The sequence below is a fragment of the Lissotriton helveticus genome, chromosome 10, assembly GCF_964261635.1.
Source record: "Lissotriton helveticus chromosome 10, aLisHel1.1, whole genome shotgun sequence".
In the NCBI taxonomy this organism is placed as follows: Eukaryota; Metazoa; Chordata; class Amphibia; order Caudata; family Salamandridae; genus Lissotriton; species Lissotriton helveticus.
Genome location: NC_136071.1, coordinates 543,204,821 through 543,224,936, shown reverse-complemented (window position 1 = coordinate 543,224,936; position 20,116 = coordinate 543,204,821). Strand labels below are relative to the sequence as shown.

The window sequence follows — 20,116 nt, the reverse complement described above, 5'->3', positions numbered from 1 at the left end:
CAATCTAGGACCCGAATGCCTCAACACCCGACTGTCCTTCTACAATCCCACCCGCCAACTAAGATCGTCCAACCAAGCCCTCGCCGCTGTCCCGCGCACCCGAAAATCCACCATTGGTGGCAGATCCTTCTCCTTCCTTGCTGCCGAGACCTGGAACTCACTCCTCACTCACCTCCGCCTTACTCAAAACCACATCTCCTTCAGAAAAGAACTTAAAACCTGGCTATTCGACAAATAATGAACCCCTTACCCAAGCGCCTTGAGACCCTCTGGGTGAGCAGTGCGCTATACAAATACCTGAACTTGAACTTGAACTTTCCCTGTGATTTTGAATTCACAATTATTCACTCCAACACTAAAAGACATAAACTGGGAAAATTGTGGGCTCCAGTTAGGGAAAGCTTTGTTCTTGGCATGCCAGAAAACCTTTCGGAGATCTTATATAACTTAGAAACTTTATACATTTTACTTGCTATGTATGTATGACACTCCACTTTATCATTATTTATGGATTTGAGACATATTTGAATGTAGTATTATTGTCTTTGCACTAAATGTATTTTACCTTTTTGATACTTAAAAAAGCAATGATTTAGAAGAGGCCAGGTAGCTGTGCATTTTTCATAAATAAAGGGTTACCATTCAGCAAGATAAATGATTGAGTGACATATATGTTTTATTTCAGAAATACCACTGCTACCACAGCCTACAAAGAACGTAAGCAGGAAAAGACACTGTTTTATGTTGTTATGTTGCGTTGCATTGGCTTATCTAGGGCAGAGTGCACTAGGCCAAGGCAATATTTATATGACACCTTGCACTGAACATCAGCTCACTTACCAGTGAACCAGGCTACACAAGCCCACCACTTTAATGTTAGGCTGTTAGGCAATGCGGGCAATGCTCACTGCTATTCTGTGTATATATTTTCAATTTAAACCCCAGGCAAAACAAATATGAACTTTCAGGTTGAGCAATATAGGCAAGTCCTTCTAGTTTATTTTCCTTCATAATGTACAACAAATAACAGAACAGAGACAAAAAAACTGCCATGTGTTATATACTCACAGCAGGTTCGAAACAATACAGGGGGAATAATTGTTTGCATTATTGTGGAAAGCTGATTCTTTCAAATACATTTCAAAATTAATTGTATGAGATGGTATATATATATTGTTGCACAAATCTAAATGGATGTCGATGCTGCACATGTCAATATGGCTGACATATCTACCATGCCAGAGAAAGAGACAATATAGTAAGGGATGACTCTAGTGGTAGCAAAAGGCAAACATCTTTAAGAAAGCCTTTTGTCCCTAGCACTTGCATTTGTTTTTGTTAATTAAGCAGTGGTTAAAGCTTCTCCCCTGTATGTTTTATCTGTCCTGAACTGCTCTTCTTCTGTGCCCAGTATCATTGCTTTTGGTATTTCAAAGCATAATGGAAATCACTTATTGTGAAGCCCTGGAGTGACATCAGTAACTATTGCATTGTTTTCTAACCTAAAGGACAATCTACCCCTTTGCAATGTGCACCTCCTTCCACTTTTCTCCAATCAGGAAGCAACAAAAGGGGTCAAAGCAGGTTGGTATAGGTATCAAAGGGAACAATATTGTAGTTTTGTGTGGACTCACTGTGTGGACAACCAATAAAGACTAACCAACTTTCTGAAGCATGCTGAAAAAGATTACCAAATGCTTAGTTATATTCATGTCTATGTAGCACTCAGATCTTCCAAGTTCTACAGCTTGGTTCTGTTGTCTGGAACTAAAGCCATGCATTACACCGAGCATTATCACTGCTTGTCTTGCCTTGGAGTAAGACAAGCACCAAACACGGCGGCTCACAGGGACTGCAACAAATGCCCCTAGAAAATATTGGCAGCAGGGGCTTAAAATAAAACCAATAGGGAATAATGTAAAATACATTAAAATGTTTTTACTTTCAAAGTATTTATATTCATTTTATTTAATGTTAAAATATTATACATTATCATTAAATGACTTTTATTATTTTGTAATTTAACAATAAACTTAATTAAAAAACATAATGAAATTAAACTGTTTGTAGGATATGTGCTTCAGCATTTTGAATGACTTGAAGTATTGTTATGATGGACTTAGGACTGCTAAGGTACAAAGAATTCCAAAAATCAAGTCGGGAAATTACCAAACCTTGGGGTATATTATCAACAACTAGCGATAATTTTTGTCTCTAACTTGTTTAGAGACAAAAATTATCGCCGCACATCGGCGATTTTTATCGCAGATAAACCTTGCTATTAGCAAGGTTTATCGCAAATGCGATAAAAAACGCCCGCAATGCATGAATATCGCTGAAAAGTCCGCGATATTCATGCATTATCGAGCAAATGCTCTTAGCCATGTTATCCACCTCCCATTGGATAACATGGCTAAGAACTGCTCAGGGCAGGTGTTAGCTTTTGGAGATATTCGCCCTTAGCGCAAATATCTCCAAAAGTTGGTAATAGGAGATAGCGATGTTAGCGACTGTTTCCAGTCGCTAACATCTTGGCACGCCCACTTTGCATATCATTAGTGATAAATATCACTGACATGCAAAGTGGGGCCCATGATGGTCGCTATCTCCTATTAGCTGTCGCTAACTGGTGTTAGCGACAGCTTGGTAATAGGGAGATAATTTTATCTCCGCTTTCTTGGCTTTTAAAGCCAAAAAAGCGGAGATAAAACCCCTTGATAATATACCCCCTTGTTCTTCTATGCGACGCAATGCCTCTGGTAACCATCTGAGTAGATTTCTTAAGGTTCCTAGGCCCAGATGTATCAAACGTTTTACCGTTTGTGAATGGTAAAAAGCTTTTTGGGATGTATCATCCCAAATGGCATTAGCAAAATATGGAATCGCAATTTTTGCTTTTACCTATTTTGCTAATGAATGTAGGGAATCGCAATTTGTGATTCCTTAAATGCAATGCAGGAAGCAAGAAACAATTGTGACCTTGCTTTAAGGAATCGCAAATTGCCACCGACTTCAAGTTGGTATGCAATTTGCAAATTCCTTGAAAAATTCAAATTTTTGCATTTTTCCCAAGTGCTATGTGGCACACACATATGCCCTTAGGGCATGAATGTGTGCCACTTACCTTTTTTAGGGGTGAGTCAGGGTGGCATTTTGGCCCCATATCACCCTTCAAATTGCATTCGCAATTTGCGATTACCAATTTGGTGATCGCACATTGCAAATGTCTTCCCATTCATTCCTATGGGACTCTAGGCCCATAGGAATGAATGGGAAGGCATTCCTTAATAGCGAATCAAGGATTATGTAGGAATCACAATTTTATTTGCGAAACCTACATACATTGCATTTTGCGAGTCCATAATAGCCAATCGGCAACATTTGCTATTAAGGACTTGCAAAATACTATGTTGATACATCTGGCCCTTAATGTCCCGAAGCCGGTTGCTGTCAGTGTCATTTTTTCATCAAGCCAAAAACCAAGGCTTTTGACTTCTGGAATAGGATGCTTGCCAAGGGGTTCAGGTCAATTCAGTTCCATCCATCTCGGGGGGTGGGGGGTTTCTTCCACCAACACCTGTTTTTTCTCTGTTAAGTTTAATGCTACTTGCTGTCATCCACTGCACAACATGTTTAAGACAGACGTTTAGGGGGGTCATGGTTTTATCTGTTTGGTGGGAAGGATATAGCAATGTGAGTGTCATCAGCATATGATATTGAGGCTGTTTATGATTTCTGCCAATGCTATAACATGCAGATTGAACAGTGTTAGGCTCAGTGAGGACCCTTGAGATGCCCCACAGCTAAAAGAATAGTTGTTTGACAAAGTAGTCTCCCACAGACTTGAAAAGATCTATTACGCAGGAACAAAGTTAGCCATATAAGTCCGGATCCAGACCAATCGTCAAAAGACTAATAATTTCCAGATTCAATTATCTCCCTGAGTTTTTGCCAATTTTAATGGCTAAGTTTATTTTCTTCTGTCATAAGAGATTGACGAGATGTAGCTTCAAACTTTCCTATGACTTCTTATCTGGAAGGTCACCACTACACTTCCAGTGCCTCTCAGCTAGCTTCACATTTAAATGCAAAACAGAACAATCTTTGTCAAACCAGACCTTATGTACCAAATGCCCTGTTGTTGCCCATTGGTAGTGTAGCAGCATCATTTTGGCTCCATCCTCAATATTATTAATTTGGCCACATATATGTTTATTTAGTGCCTTAGACATTCATGTGGTATGATGTGACTAATGAAGTGAAGTGCACTCAAAGTCATATAGAAAGTGCAATTACCATGTAACCTCAACATTTGTATACGAATTGCCATTCTCATCACGTGTGTGTTTTAATAACATTGATTAATTTTCATGTGTTCATGTATTTCTTTAAAGTATACTGCATTTACTGTATAACGGAACATGTACCTATTAGAATTGCATTTTACACTTAGAATGTGATCATTTATGTATCTTTATTCAGGCAGTTACAACCTGCATTCAAATCTTAGCTTTGCTAACTTGACCAAAGATCCTAAGTATTTGGGTTTTGCAATGTTTAACCTTCAATGTGAGTGTTTTATTTGGTTGCAGTATTTTTCTATCCACTGCAGGTGCCTGGTGCATGATATCATGAATGGAGAAAGGCACATTGTGTGAATAAGATAGGGAAGCATGAAGGGAGTTGAGGGTGATAACAATTAACAAACAGGGAGGACTACTGTCTGTGTAGAACGAGGAGAAGGACGCTTCCAATATGTCGATCAAGGAAAAAGAATTCGGAGTGTGTCAGCCAAAGAGTATCATTTGAAGGTGGTCATTAATTGAGCCTTTGATACTGCTGTTAAAAGGGTCTTGGGTTATGGGTATTACTTGGGAATACTATTTAGCTTTGTTCAGTTTCCTTTCAGGCTAGGAAATTACAGACCTATTTGCGCTATTCTCTTTATGTTATGCGATAATTGTGCTTTAGAGAAATTCTACAGAACTTATTTTATTCTGACACTGTTCTATTTTAAATGATCTAATCAAGGTTTCATTTAGCTCTCTTTAGTCTGGGTTAGTTGGAGATATTAGTATCTGTCATGCATTATAGGCAGGATGAGCAAAACTTTCAATCTCACCACCAGATTGTTTTTCCTTGTAATGCTATACTATGTTTCTGAGAGTGCTTTATAATACTTTGTCTTTGAAGTTGCAATAAATCCATACTTATTCATACCTATTGACTCTGAGCTACACTTGTGCCACTAAATGGCTTGCACAGTAATTGCGATTTGAAATTGAGCATAACACTCTTATTCCTCAAGTACTCTAAAAAGTTCCATCGCAGGGGGTAAGAAAAGGGGCCCAACTCCTCTATGTTAGCAGTAGCTATGTCAATAGCAATGTGTTCCGAAAAGTGATGCATGTAATCATACTCGAAATTAAGCTGGAATGCGATTCACATATTTCCTCGGTTGATTGATAAAGCAAAAATGTAGAACTTTTGATCTATAAAATATATATAGATTAATGAGAACCACTAGGAGTTAATTGCTAGTCCCTGTAGGGATCCTCTAGGGAATGCCACCAAGAGAAATGTTCTATTGACAAGCACATCTCTGTCAATAAAAAAACTACCCTCATGGGTTTTATCTTCAAAATTGGCAAAAAACTAGATGAATATAACTATTAAGTCAATAGGAGCCAATGAGACACCACTGCGAAAAATTATTTGAGCAGGGGAGTGATTGTAGATGCGACCATTTAGACATACTAAACATACACTAGACAACATGTTCCCAGTTACGTTCACAGGGCTAAACCCCTCGCTCTCACTAGACAAAATAGGCAAGATCGTAAAGAATAAGCTGACAATATCAGTCTGCACTATCTTCATACTCAGAACAAAAATGTTGCCTGTTGTAATCATCAACTACCACCAAGAGCGCCTGAGGATAAGATAAAACAAGATTTACTCAATCAGATTCTAGGAAATTCAGGTGTAGCTAGCCAGAATTTATTCCATTCAGATATATATGCCCTAGCGTAACTATAACTCAGGCCCTCGCCATGCATTACTTGTACCCTCACATTTACCTCAAACATGACATCTTAATTTAATGCATTGATAACACCCCTAATGATATCTGGAGGAAAATGATTGATAACAACACTGAATATGTCGAGAGAATGAGTTGTAGTTACTTCAGTGCACAGGTTATGGTTATTTGAGATAACCTTAACTGGTGGAATTCAGTGAATTACTTCTTCATTAATTTAAAAAGGTATTTTCACTTAAGTGTAACGTCGATTTAACCATTGTTTTTTAGTATATTACCTACTGGCGGTCGCCAGTAGGTATATATAGTTAGGATTTTTTCTCTATGGGTTTTTTGAAAATTCTATGTCTAATAACTTTGGCGTTTGTGGACGGAATTGGCTGAAATTTTCAGGAAAATGGCACATTTTGTTTCTGAGCAGCCCTTGAAAATTTGGGGGGGGTTCGTCCAGTGGGGGCCGAGAAAAAAGGGGGGTCCCAAAACGTGTTTTTAACATTGAGTTTTCCATAGGGCGGTTGGCCTCACTTTTAGCCCGAACGGCTGAATGGATTTGCACGAAACTTGGCAAAATTGTAGGGACTGGTAGCCCGATGTGCCTTTTGTAGGTCTCAATATATGTGCTCCAGTGGATTTTGAGAAATTAACGTTTAAAAAAAGATATATATCTGTAACAGCGGACCGGGCAGCGTCCCAGGACGCGTACTTTTCGCGCAACGGAGCTTTGTGAAGCGAAGCTGATTGGTTCTCCGGCGTCTGTCAACATTCCAAACAGTCCGTAGCGGCCGCCATCTTGTCTCTCGGTAGGATCGAGAGACAAGAGGAGGCGAAAGCGAAGGGGCAAATGACCATAAGGGGGAATAGTAGATCCTCGCTGACCCCCTAGGTTTGATGTGGAGGTTTTAAAAGGGCCCCGCGGGGCAAAAAAAAATAATAATAATAATAATCGAACGGCTGAATGGATTTGCACGAAACTTGGTAAAATATTAGGGACTGGTAGCCCGATGTGCCTTTGCTAGGTCTCAATATATGTGCTCCAGTGGATTTTGAGAAATTAACGTTCAAAAAAAGATATATATCTGTAACAGCGCTCCGCTTCGCGTACTTTTCGCGTTACGGAGCTTTGCGAAGCTGATTGGTTCTCCGGCGTCTGTCAACATTCCAAACAGTCCGTAGCGGCCGCCATCTTGTCTCTCGGTAGGATTGAGAGACAAGAGGAGGCCAAAGCGAAGGGGGAAATGACCATAAGGGGGCATAGTAGATCCTTCCTGACCTCTTAGGTTTGATGTACCATTTTGCCAAGTTTGGTGTAATTCCGTTCAGCCATTCAGGCTGTAGACGTATGTAAATGTCCTATGGAAAATTGCATGGGGAAAACACATTTGAAAGTGTTGAAATTTAGAACCAATTAAAATGTTACTTTGGTTTTGTATTTGTGTGTGATGAAAGTTAATTGGTTATGTATATATGTCAAATGAGAGGAAACCACAGCCATTTTGTGATACTACTGTCTGAGGTACATTTGTGAGGAATTTTTGGTGGTGAATTTCTGGTGTTTGATTTACACAGTACTAACACTTCTGCTACTTTTAAAAAGGTGAGTTGTTAATTTGTAAGGGGAACTATGTTGTACACTTGAAGATAATTTGAAAAATGTTTTCTGTTATTTATTTGCAGTCCTTCTGTTATACTAAATACTTGATGAAGTTAGTTTTATATTATGTATTACTAAAAACGATAAATGAAAGTGATTATTTTTTTCTGCAATTTACAGCAAGCAATTTCAAAATAAAATGGCTCACAATGAAGAGACCGTGGCAATTTCTTTTGAATTGTCCACTACATTGATTGAAATTGAGAGCACCAATAATGAAATATTGTCACAAGGAGGACATGACTTGTATGATTCCATTAGATTGATTGAAATGGACAGCACCAAGAATGAAATATTGTCACAAGGAGATGACTTGAATGATTCCACTACATTGATTGAAATTGAGAGCACCAATAATGAAATATTGTCACAAGGAGGAGATGGCTTGTATGATTCCATTAGATTGATTGAAATGGACAGCACCAATAATGAAATATTGTCACAAGGAGGAGATGACTTGAATGATTCCACTACATTGATTGAAATTGAGAGCACCAATAATGAAATATTGTCACGAGGAGATGACTTGAATGATTCCACTACATTGATTGAAATGGACAGCACCAATAATGAAATATTGTCAGAAGGAGGAGATGACTTGAATGATTTTTTTGATCAATCTCTTGATGGCGAATTTATCGAGTGTTTGGAGACCATAGAGTTACAAGAATCATCATTGCAGACTTTTAATGAGGAGATTCCAGATGAGATGATTGAAGAGGAAATTACTGATGAGGACATGTTACTAGTTGTTTCAAATTTAGAAAATTCTGAAGAATAAATTTATATTTAGAAATCAAAAATTGTTTGAGACATTATTTATTTTTATTTTTAATTTATGAGGTTGTAGCGAAGTGATTGTAGTATAAAATGAGACTTATAGTATAGAGTGCAACATTTTTATGTTACATGGTAAGTTTACTCATATTTACTTCCCTTCTGCCACTATATTATCTCCAATGTGTATTTGACATGTCTTCTTCATCTCCGGCCTCCTTTCTCTCACTGTGTGTCTCCGATGCATCTTATCGCTGGTATTTTGTGTAATTACAGAAGAGAGTAAAATAAAATAGTTCGGAACGTGAAAAGGGGGCAAAGTAGAGTACTCCTCACCCCCTAGGCCTTTTTAGGCGGTCCCAAAAGGATCAGTTTCTGCTTTCCTGAGAGATTATGGTATGAGTTCCATATACCACAATAACTTGCATTACAACATGCAAGATATCTATCTCCTATTACCAACTTTTGGAGATATTCGCGCTAAGCGCGAATATCTCCAAAAAGTAACACCTGCCCTGAGCAGTTCTTAGCCATGTTATCCAATGGGAGGTGGATAACATGGCTAAGAGTATTAGCTCGGTAATGCATGAATATCGCTGAGTTTTTAGCGATATTCATGCATTGCGGCCGTTTATTATCGCATTTGCGATAAACCTTGATAATAGTAAGGTTTATCTTCGATAATTTCTGACGATGCTTAGTGGTAAAAAATTGGTTGGTAAGCATCGTTAGCGATAAATATCGCTTAACTTTGGTAATATGCCCCAACGTCTGTTAACGTTCGATTCGAAGGAAATGAGGAAGTGTTGAAAAACATTGTCTGCGCCATCTTGCCTTTTTTGAAATGCCACACTTTTGTCGTGCACGGCAGCCATTTTAGATGTCTTGACCAGACCCACTCTCTGCACGCTGTCGATTCGTAGCATGGCTCCTCACCCTCGCAAGCATCTTCCCCAGGCACTGGTCACCCCCGCTCTCTGTCTTATGCATGGGCAATAAACCTCCCCCCATCTGCGCTGCTCTTCCCTGAGAATCACACTGTGCCCGCCCGACACCTCCCTTTCGCCCTATTCACTACCGCACCCTGTGACACTCCTCTTCCTCTGTGTCCGATTGTCCAGGCTATCAGCTAGCCCTGCAGATGTAGTTTATGGCCCCAGCTGTAAAGAATCACCCCTCTTCAAAGGAGTTATAGTAGATCAAGGCCCACACCCGATGAGATCCGTCACACCACACGTGTTCCTACTATCTGAAAACTATCCTGTATTGTGATTGGGGAGGGGACCGAGCCTGAAGCGGAAGATTCCAGGAATGACTCTTTGTACATCAAAGTTTTTACAATTATGTGTCACATAAAAAATATATAGCACTCCAACAAAGTAGTAGGAATATAAAACTTTAATAACATATAAATATATACAACAAAACAAAAACAGTAAAAACATTTAAACAACGAAGAGACCGTGGCAATTTCTTTTGAATTATCCAATAGATTTATTGAAATTGACAGCACCAATAATGAAATATTCTTGTCAGTAGCGGTCTGTTGTGCGAATAGTTCCAAGGCAGCAGAACGCGCTGAAATCTGGATGTCACGAAGGTGATGTCTAGCAAGTTGCCGCCCAGCAAATAACGGCGTGGGGCGCCGCGGGGGTGAGTGAGTCCAGTAGGCACCACAGCTATTCTTACCGGCATTGCAGAATTACTGCTGGGGACAATGCCTGTGCTGGAGCAGGGTCACAGCAGAAACAAAAAGGATTCTGTTGAAGATGTTGTTGGTTTTCAATTTGAAAACAGTTCTGGTGTCAACTGCTATGCTAATGTAGTGGTTAATGTTTTGTTTTCTCTAGAAAATGTAAAAGAGGGGGAGGCAGTCCAAAGTTCCGTTAAAAGGGCAAAGGAAAGGATCGGTGGTTTGAACTATCAGTCAAAAAGGGGAGGGGGTGCAACAATTTTTCCTACCGGGTCACACTGTGCTTTCACCGGAAGTGAGGTCTGCAGGATTCTAGTAATTCAAAGTGAGGCTGGCGCCGACGTCCCGCGGATACAGTTTCGTCACTCCACGGGTGATCATGGCAGTCATTCCCCATCGGGGGTCGGAGACTCCCGCGGCTCCTCTAGAATCTTCAAGGTCGTGGAGGACTACGGTGGTGGAGTCAACCAGTGACCGGGCCATTTCTTTATGCTGGGCCCGCTCTTGCCAGGTCGACCGCCATTTTGAGAGTTCGGTAGCTACTGGCGATCGCGGGGTCAAATGAGCGGACGGGCTCCACCCTGCCGGGCGAGACGTTGCAGCATGGCCACAGTGGAAGAACTCTTTTCCGGGCGCCTGGACCGCTGAGGGTGCAGCTGGGAAGCCTCCACTGGGGAGGCGGGAGAGGCCTGTTCGCACCGTCTCTCCCTCCCAGTGCACCCCACGGCGTCTCGCTTGAGATTTGTTATGGCCGGACCAGGCGATGAGGACGAGGGGGGGGGGTCGGAGGCATGTGCAAGACATCCCCCCCCAGGGTTGTTGCAGCAATTATACAAGAAAGAAGAAGTGTCCCGTCCGTCTTCGGGCCGGGCTTCCGGTAGATGTCGGCCGGACGCCCCTGGCTCTGGCCCCATGAACGGGTTTCTTGGTTTATCGGCTGCAGCCGGATTCCGTCGGCCTCGGCCCCCCGACCGTTGGTGGCCGGACCGGAAGAGCATGTGGCGGGACTACCTGCAACTCTCAAGGGCCACCGCGGCCGGACTGGGAGAGAGAGGGGAGGGTCGAGGAGACATTCCCCCCCCCTGCAACTGTTCAGCGTTGTAAAGGCAATCCCCTGGCCGGGTCCCGTTGGTCTCGGCCTCTCCTCCGGCTACACCCTACGTTAGGATCTCCTGGCCGAGGCGTGGCAGCAGGACCTGCCTTATATGGGCTGCTCCCGGCTGGGCGTAGCCGGAACCCTGCCCCACCTTGGAAGTTTCCAGAGTGGGGGCGGATGTTCTACTGACTTGCATTTTCCCTAGTCTATCGATTTTTTTGGCGTGGCAGGCGGTGGGACAGCGAGGGGTGATTTGGTTTCTCTTACTGTTTTTCTGGTCTCTCACCACTGGCATATTTTAACGTTTTCTTGTTTCTAGGACATTAATAGTTTTTATCATTACGTTATGTTATCGTTTCTTTGTTCGTTGTTTAATAAAAGTTCATGTTCATCAGTGGCCTACTGATTTTCGTTTTCCTATTCTTTTCTTTCCAGGTTGTTTCATGCTAAAGTTTCTGTTAACAGGATACAGTGATCACTTCGTTATTATTGCATATGTCCTTTTCACTAGGGGTGCTCTCTGGTCGGGCCAGATGACGTATGTCTAGTAAATGGTCCGGGTGAAACAGGTGCATCAATCAGTGGGGAGTAGATAGGCATGACAGATTACAACGGGGGAGAAAGGTCCGCATTACGTACCCTTTCACTACTTGCAAAGATTTTCCTACGTTTATTTGCAAACAGGGAATACCTCCAAAAAGAACTAATTCCCAAACAGTCAATGTTCGGACAATCAATCAATCAATGAGGAATGAAATAGGTACGACGTGTTAAAGGCTTGCGTTACCTACCCTTCACTATCTGCAAAGGGAGAGAGAATATTCCTATTCTTCCTCGTTTGCAGGTAGAGAAGATCCTTAAGAGAATTAACATCGAACAATTCAATGCTCGATTGAAACAATCAACAAGGGGTACTGTGAACACAAATGAACGCCGCTTATGTACATACGCATTGCTATTTTCAACAGGTTGTTCCTAATGTTTCTATTTTAGCGAGGTCAAAAAGAGATCCCATTAGTGGCCTACTGATTTTGCTCGATTCCTTTTGTTTTTTTACACGATTTTTCGCTATCTGCAAAGACTAAACAGAGTATTGCGACTCTGTGCTTGTTTGTAAATAGAGAATGAACCAAAGAGAACAATCAATCAAATGGAGAGAGAAGCAGGCACGACGGATTACAAAGGGGGCAAAGGGCTGCGTTAACTACCCTTCACTATCTGCAAAGAGAGAGTACTCCTAATAGAAATGAGGGGTGGGGGGCAGCATTCAAAGCAGATCAGTGTGCATAAACACGAAAATGTTTTTACTTACCACGTACTTGACATTCGACAGCTTATGATATTTGCTATTAAAAAACCATTGAAATTCACTGAAAAAACCATAGGTTATAGACCATATATAGTTAGGAATTAGCATTTACAAAACCTTGAAAATTCACTGAAAAAACCATAGGTTATAGACCATATATAGTTAGGAATTAGCATTTAAAAAACCTTATTTTACTCACACAAAACCATTGAAATTCCATATATAGTTAGTTGCACTAACTATATATGGCGCACCCGCAATCCACTGCTGATCATGTCACATATTACATCATTCATGACATGGTCAGTGACATCACTGATGACATCACTGATGACATCTCAAATGACATCACTGATGACATCACTGATGACATCTCATTTGACATCATTCTTGTGCTAATACGATAAACCTCTTCAGACTCTAATATAACCTTAGATACACTCAGTGTATACAGACACTCACACACTGCCACTCATCCATGGAGTTACTCACACACCCAGTCAGTCATGCAAAGAAACAATCTCACCTCCATTTCTTCAACTATACAGTTAAACACACCTTACTTATTGAAACATATACTAACACATATTTACTCTCTTATACAATCCCTGATACAAGTTCACAATGATCGATACAACCACTCACTCATTCAGTGGCTCTCATGCACAGTTATTTATATATGCCAACTCTCACATGTACTGTGTTTTACATATGTACTTACTATGACATGTAGCATTGAGATATCCATTCACTCATCAATACACTCATGCACACAGTCAACTGCCCATGTAGCTGTTTCCACATGCACTCTTGAACTCATACACCTAGTGAATAAACTGCTCACACATCTATGCATAGAGTCTCACACCTTCCAGCCACCCCCACACAAACTCAATCTCCCATAGAAATACTTGGGCAACCAATTAATAACACATATAGCCTCTCGTATAGCTAATGATCAACACATGCAGCAGTTTACAGAACAACAGACATAATGATGCACAAATTAAGACAGTTTAGTCACTAACCCATGCATTCAGTGAGACACATTTAATCACTCACTCATACAGTCAGTCATGCACCTACTAAATCCTTCATCCAGACACTTATACATCCACTCAAGACATATTTTAACTTTACAGAAAAATACAGTCACTGGATGTTGTCATCAGTGATGTCATCAGTGATGTCATTTGAGATGTCATCAGTGATGTCATCAGTGATGTCACTGACCATGTCATGAATGATGTAATATGTGACATGATCAGCAGTGGATTGCGGGTGCGCCATATATAGTTAGTGCAACTAACTATATATGGAATTTCAATGGTTTTGTGTGAGTAAAATAAGGTTTTTTAAATGCTAATTCCTAACTATATATGGTCTATAACCTATGGTTTTTTCAGTGAATAAATATATATATATGTATCCAAGTCACATCCTCCAACGAGGAGAGTGAAGAGGCCACATCAGGGGAGTAAGAGGAAACAACTTTATTCCTTTACAGCAGGTAAGGAATGTCCACATCATCCGTTATTAGGCGAATGCATTTCAGCTTCTGTATGGCCTTCCTCAGCGCCACGGGTGTGTGTAAATTAGGTGGCGGCAATTCTCACAGATGTAATATCACGCCCCACCTAATTGGATTAAGCTCTGCTCCGCCCCTACAGGTTAATACCAATAGCAGATGTCCTTGGCTAGTCCCTTGATGCACGGCGACTACCAGTTCCAGGATGCAATGTTTTCAGTCTTGCCTGGTGGATACTGCACGGGGTGGAATAGAGCTGTACTGCTAGGGAACCCCCAAAACCTGATGCCATAGGAATGCGCCGTCTCCTCCAGTCCCCAGACCGTTTCAACCTCCATAGTCCTGGTGTCATCTAGGCGGGGACAAGGATGAGACTCATACCTCGCCCAGCGTGAAATCATGTGACCCCAACACTGCTGCAATTTCGTCCAGGATAGAAGGTGGGCTCTGGCAATTCCAGTAACCCGGATCCAAGAAAAGTACCACCGAAGTAGCAACCAGCGAACCAGAGCCAGCTTGACGAAACGGGGGCCTCTTATTCGCGGCACTGGAATCCGCGTTGCAATATGTATCCACGTCACCTCCTCCAACGACGAGAGTGAAGAGGCCACATCAGGGGACTAAGAGGAAACAACTTTATTCCTTTACAGCAGGTAAGGAAAGTCGACATCATCCGTTATTAGGCGAATGCATTTCAACTTCTGTATAGCCTTAATCAGAGCCACGGGTGTGTGTAAATTAGGTGTCGGCAATTCTCTCAGATGTAATATCACGGCCCACCTAATTGGATTAAGCTCTGCTCCGCCCCTGCAGGTTAATACCAATAGCAGATGTCCTTAGCTAGTCTCTTGATGCACGGCGACTACCAGTTCCAGGAAGCAAAGTTTTCAGTCTTGCCTGGTGGATACTGCGCGGGGTGGAATAGAGCTGTACTGCTAGGGAACCCCCAAAACCTGATGCCATAGGAATGCGCCGTCTCCTCCAGTCCCCAGACCATTTCAACCTCCATAGTCCTGGTGTCATCTAGGCGGGGCAAGGTTGAGACTCATACCTCGCCCAACGTGAAATCATGTGACCCCAACACCGCCGCAATTTCGTCCAGGATAGAAGGTGGGCTCTGGCAATTCCGGTAACCCGGATCCAAGAAAAGTACCACCGAAGTAGCAACCAGCGAACCAGAGCCAGCTTGAAGAAACGGGGGCCTCTTATACGCAGCACTGGAATCCGCGTTGCAATATGTATCCAAGTCACCTCCTCCAACGACGAGAGTGAAGAGGCCACATCAGGGGAGTAAGAGGAAACAACTTTATTCCTTTACAGCAGGTAAGGAATGTCCACATCATCCGTTATTAGGCGAATACATTTCAGCTTCTGTATAGCCTTCCTCAGCGCCACGGGTGTGTGTAAATTAGGTGGCGGCAATTATATATATATATACACACATATTTGTATTGTTACTTACTGGCAGTCGCCAGTAGATTGCTATAGTTAGGACCTATTTTCTCTAGGGAAAGCATTTTTTTATTTGCCAGTAACTTTGGCACAGTGATGAATCTTTGCAAAATATTCAAGACCAATGGGATGATTAGGTCAGCTGCTGTGTTGAAAGTTTTGAGTGCTTCGTGAAGCGGAGGCTGAGAAAAAGGGGGTCCCAAAACGCTTTTTCTCCATGCTAATTTCCGTAGGAAACTTTAGACACGGCTATAGCCCAAACTGCTGAACGGAATTACACCATATTTTGGCAAACAGGTAGCTTTTGGTTCGGAAAGTACTCTTTTTGTTTAATGGTGTAAATCCAGTCAGTAGTTGCTGAGAAATGTAAAGAAATTACAAATAGTATATCTAGGGATGCAAAGGATACGCAAACCCTCCTGATCTCGTGCCTGAAATCTGAATGGGGGCAACACTTGAAACCAGTAAGTGTTGACAGCCATCTTGTGACTCAGTTGAACCGAGTCCCAAGAAAAAAGGTAAAAAAAACATTAAAAAACAAGAAAAGGAGGCACAGTAGAAACAACCTGACCCACAAGCCCTGCTCGGGGTGTCCCACAGGGACCACCAGGGCCAAACAAATTATTATTTTTTAAAATTTTCAGCAGGATGTGCGCTGGGTATGAAAATCCAGTTGAAAATTAATAAAATGTAAGCCCTTGGGTGGGCTAGGTCCCAGGGGCAATGATGTAAATGGGTGCGGGGGTCTGTGCAGGCCCCGCAGCCCCAGGGCCTGCCACCTCCCTGGGGCTTTCATCATTAAGGGTGAGGGGGCCACTTGGACCCCCCACAGCCCCAAGGACCGCCACCTCCCCAGGGCTTTATCCATGGGGAATGTTGAAAAAATTTAGTGTGTGGGTGCTTGAGCCCCCCACAATGCCCCGGGGACCACCATCTACCGGGGCACACTTTAATTAAATGTGGGGTACCTCATCACCCCACCAACAGTGTGCCAAGGGTGTGTTTGCTGAGTAGTGGAAAAAGGGGCATGGCATCCTACCACCTCTCAGCAATCCCACTGTGTAGGGCTTACTGGAGGTAACAAGTAGGCTAGTTGACCCCTAAGGACGCCCAGCCCCCCAACCAAGAGCATACCAGGAGGCACATTTGCAGAGTGATGGACATAGGGGGCATGGCCTGGTATCACAACTCAGCAATCCTATTGTGTGGGACTTACTTGAGGTAATAGGATGGGTAGTTGGCTGCCAAGGGCGTCCTTGTAAGTCCCACACAGTGGTATTGCTAAGAGCTTTTCGGAGGCCATGCTCCCTTTCTCCACTACTCTGCAAACATGCCTTGTGGCCCACTACTGGATAGGGGATGACGTTCTGTTTACTCCTGAGGGACCTTGGCGGCCAAGAAGCCCTCCTGGTACCGCCTGTAAGTCATACGCCTTAGAATTCCTGAGCCCTGGTTCCAGTGACTTGTGAGTGTTTTCTTTCCTAAAGTTTATGAGTGTTAAATATATATTCAAAAAACAAACAGTGTGGAGGGTCAAGGGGATAGTTTACCGACCTGTCTACTCACTCCCCAGAATGCGAATATATAACAACACAAGAGTAGACCAAGTCTAGAAGGTGGTGTGGATAACTGAGCAAGTGAACATGCAACCATAGAATATGCATGCAGGTGGTGCCGAATACTGTTAACTACCCGAGGTTTTGAATAAAACCCATCAGACCGCCCCTTTGGCGGAGATTCATCATTTTAGGGCTTGGTACATATTCAAAACCTCTACCTGGCCATTTTAGTGCCAGGGTAGCATAGAACCTATGTGTACAATGTTCCTCACTGTAATGATGTTGGTAAAGTGCAGTGCTCAAATAATAATGGTGAGTAAAATTAACTACTGAACCTTAAGAACATTTCAAAAAGGTCAGAGTGTCAAAGGTTTAAAAACACGCCCTGTAGTTGAAGATGGATACTACTCTGTGGCGCTGAGCAAGGTGGTCAACATGTTTCAGCCTACAGGGGAACTACCCCGGCTTTCTTCAGGACCTTTTCACGTCAACTTGCTACTGCAACAAACAATAATATGTGATTGTGAGGAATAATAAGAAGTAGTGCTTGTAAAAAGTCACATAGCTACCAGGAACTTTACATTCCAACGTTCACTGGAGGATGAAAGACAGGACTTCTTCCTATCGTGAGACAAAAGTTCACACAATCAAAACAGGATTAGGTCACCTCCATGCACCCGCATGATCACAAATACACCACCCAGATTAGCACACACACATGAAGACAATTATATTCCGATTAACTAGAACAAATTATATCCCGTTTTACTAAGACAAACAAGCATATTAGCCACATCACTCAGAGGCATTTCCCCTAGTGATACTCACCCAGCTTTGTGTGGGTGACGACCCCACCTCACCCGGCAACCGCTCGGGAGAATGAGGCCCCGCTCTACAGTGTAGACAAAGGACACAGTAAGTGAACAGCATCTTCTGTGTCCAGCCAAATAGCGCTACACAAAAACCCAACAGACGTGCAACAAGAACCCAAATATCAGCCCACTGAGTTGCTTGCTCTAAGTAAAGTCATGAGATCGCAAGGGACCACAGACACCAGAGGATTAGCTTCAGAATACTCCTATAGGCACTGCTGAACAGCTATAGGTGATCACATTGTCAATCACAAAGGAGGCATTGATAGATAACCCCAGGTATAGAGTATAGATGTGCACAATAGATTTAGACCATCATTCTATACACCATGTCATTGATACAATGCGTAAGTACTGTGGAGCTCTATTAGTCAAAATTACCAAGCCCTTGTAGTATATAACGAGTGACTCACATTAGAATATGAGGGCATTTTTTGCTGGAAAAACGAGTAGTAGCTAACAAGTATGAGCTCAATCAGTGCAGCGACCTACTTCGTACCTGTCCGTCGGTACCCCTGATGTTAAACGAGCGGAAGTGGAGGTATGTCTCCTACCGCCCGCCTTCTTTTTATAGAGGAACTGAATATTTGTTAATTAGTCACACGGGGACTAATTGCTCACCACGGCAAGCTCGTGATGGCCAAATCTAGTTGTATAAAGAGTTCTAAGAAGAGCGCCTCTGCGCCGAGTGGGAGACCATTGCCTTACTCGGCGAGCACGACTGCACATGCGCAAGGCAAAAGTCACTGCTCGACCGAGTTTGCGCACTGGACGCGGGGCAACCGGTAATCAAAACAGAAGCTCAGCGCGAAGGACACGCCAACAGATCTCATTGGTTTACACGGCGGGCAAAAATGTCCAAACCGAAATACACTGTTGCCAAATGAACTGAGTACCAGAACCCAAAAATATATACGGGCTGAAGGTGCCACAATCAATTAATTGGAAACCGATCGGAGCAAGTCATTTTGTGTACATATAACAAACCATAATAGGTGATTGGGATGGACTGGTTGTAGATCGCAATAGCTGTGAAAATAATCCTCAATGTGGTGCAAAATTGTCTGAAGGCCAGGGAAGGTTAAACTGGACTGTGTCGGGTATTGTCGCATTTAAGTTAGGTGAGCTACATATGTATGCGAGGGTGCGCATACATCAAACCAATGACCCGCAGCCATACAAGCTGCACTAGAAACTCAAAAAACAAACAGTGTGGAGGGTCAAGGGGATAGTTTACCGACCTGTCTACTCACTCCCCAGAATGCGAATATATAACAACACAAGAGTAGACCAAGTCTAGAAGGTGGTGTGGATAACTGAGCAAGTGAACATGCAACCATAGAATATGCATGCAGGTGGTGCCGAATACTGTTAACTACCCGAGGTTTTGAATAAAACCCATCAGACCGCCCCTTTGGCGGAGATTCATCATTTTAGGGCTTGGTACATATTCAAAACCTCTACCTGGCCATTTTAGTGCCAGGGTAGCATAGAACCTATGTGTACAATGTTCCTCACTGTAATGATGTTGGTAAAGTGCAGTGCTCAAATAATAATGGTGAGTAAAATTAACTACTGAACCTTAAGAACATTTCAAAAAGGTCAGAGTGTCAAAGGTTTAAAAACACGCCCTGTAGTTGAAGATGGATACTACTCTGTGGCGCTGAGCAAGGTGGTCAACATGTTTCAGCCTACAGGGGAACTACCCCGGCTTTCTTCAGGACCTTTTCACGTCAACTTGCTACTGCAACAAACAATAATATGTGATTGTGAGGAATAATAAGAAGTAGTGCTTGTAAAAAGTCACATAGCTACCAGGAACTTTACATTCCAACGTTCACTGGAGGATGAAAGACAGGACTTCTTCCTATCGTGAGACAAAAGTTCACACAATCAAAACAGGATTAGGTCACCTCCATGCACCCGCATGATCACAAATACACCACCCAGATTAGCACACACACATGAAGACAATTATATTCCGATTAACTAGAACAAATTATATCCCGTTTTACTAAGACAAACAAGCATATTAGCCACATCACTCAGAGGCATTTCCCCTAGTGATACTCACCCAGCTTTGTGTGGGTGACGACCCCACCTCACCCGGCAACCGCTCGGGAGAATGAGGCCCCG

General features: G+C 42.5%; 1 long non-coding RNA gene across 1 annotated transcript in view; it reads right to left on the bottom strand.

The window, feature by feature from the left end:
• The window catches only part of LOC144785395 (uncharacterized), a 302,873-nt gene that overhangs the window by 108,120 nt on the left and 174,637 nt on the right, over positions 1-20,116 (bottom strand). The window lies entirely within an intron of this gene.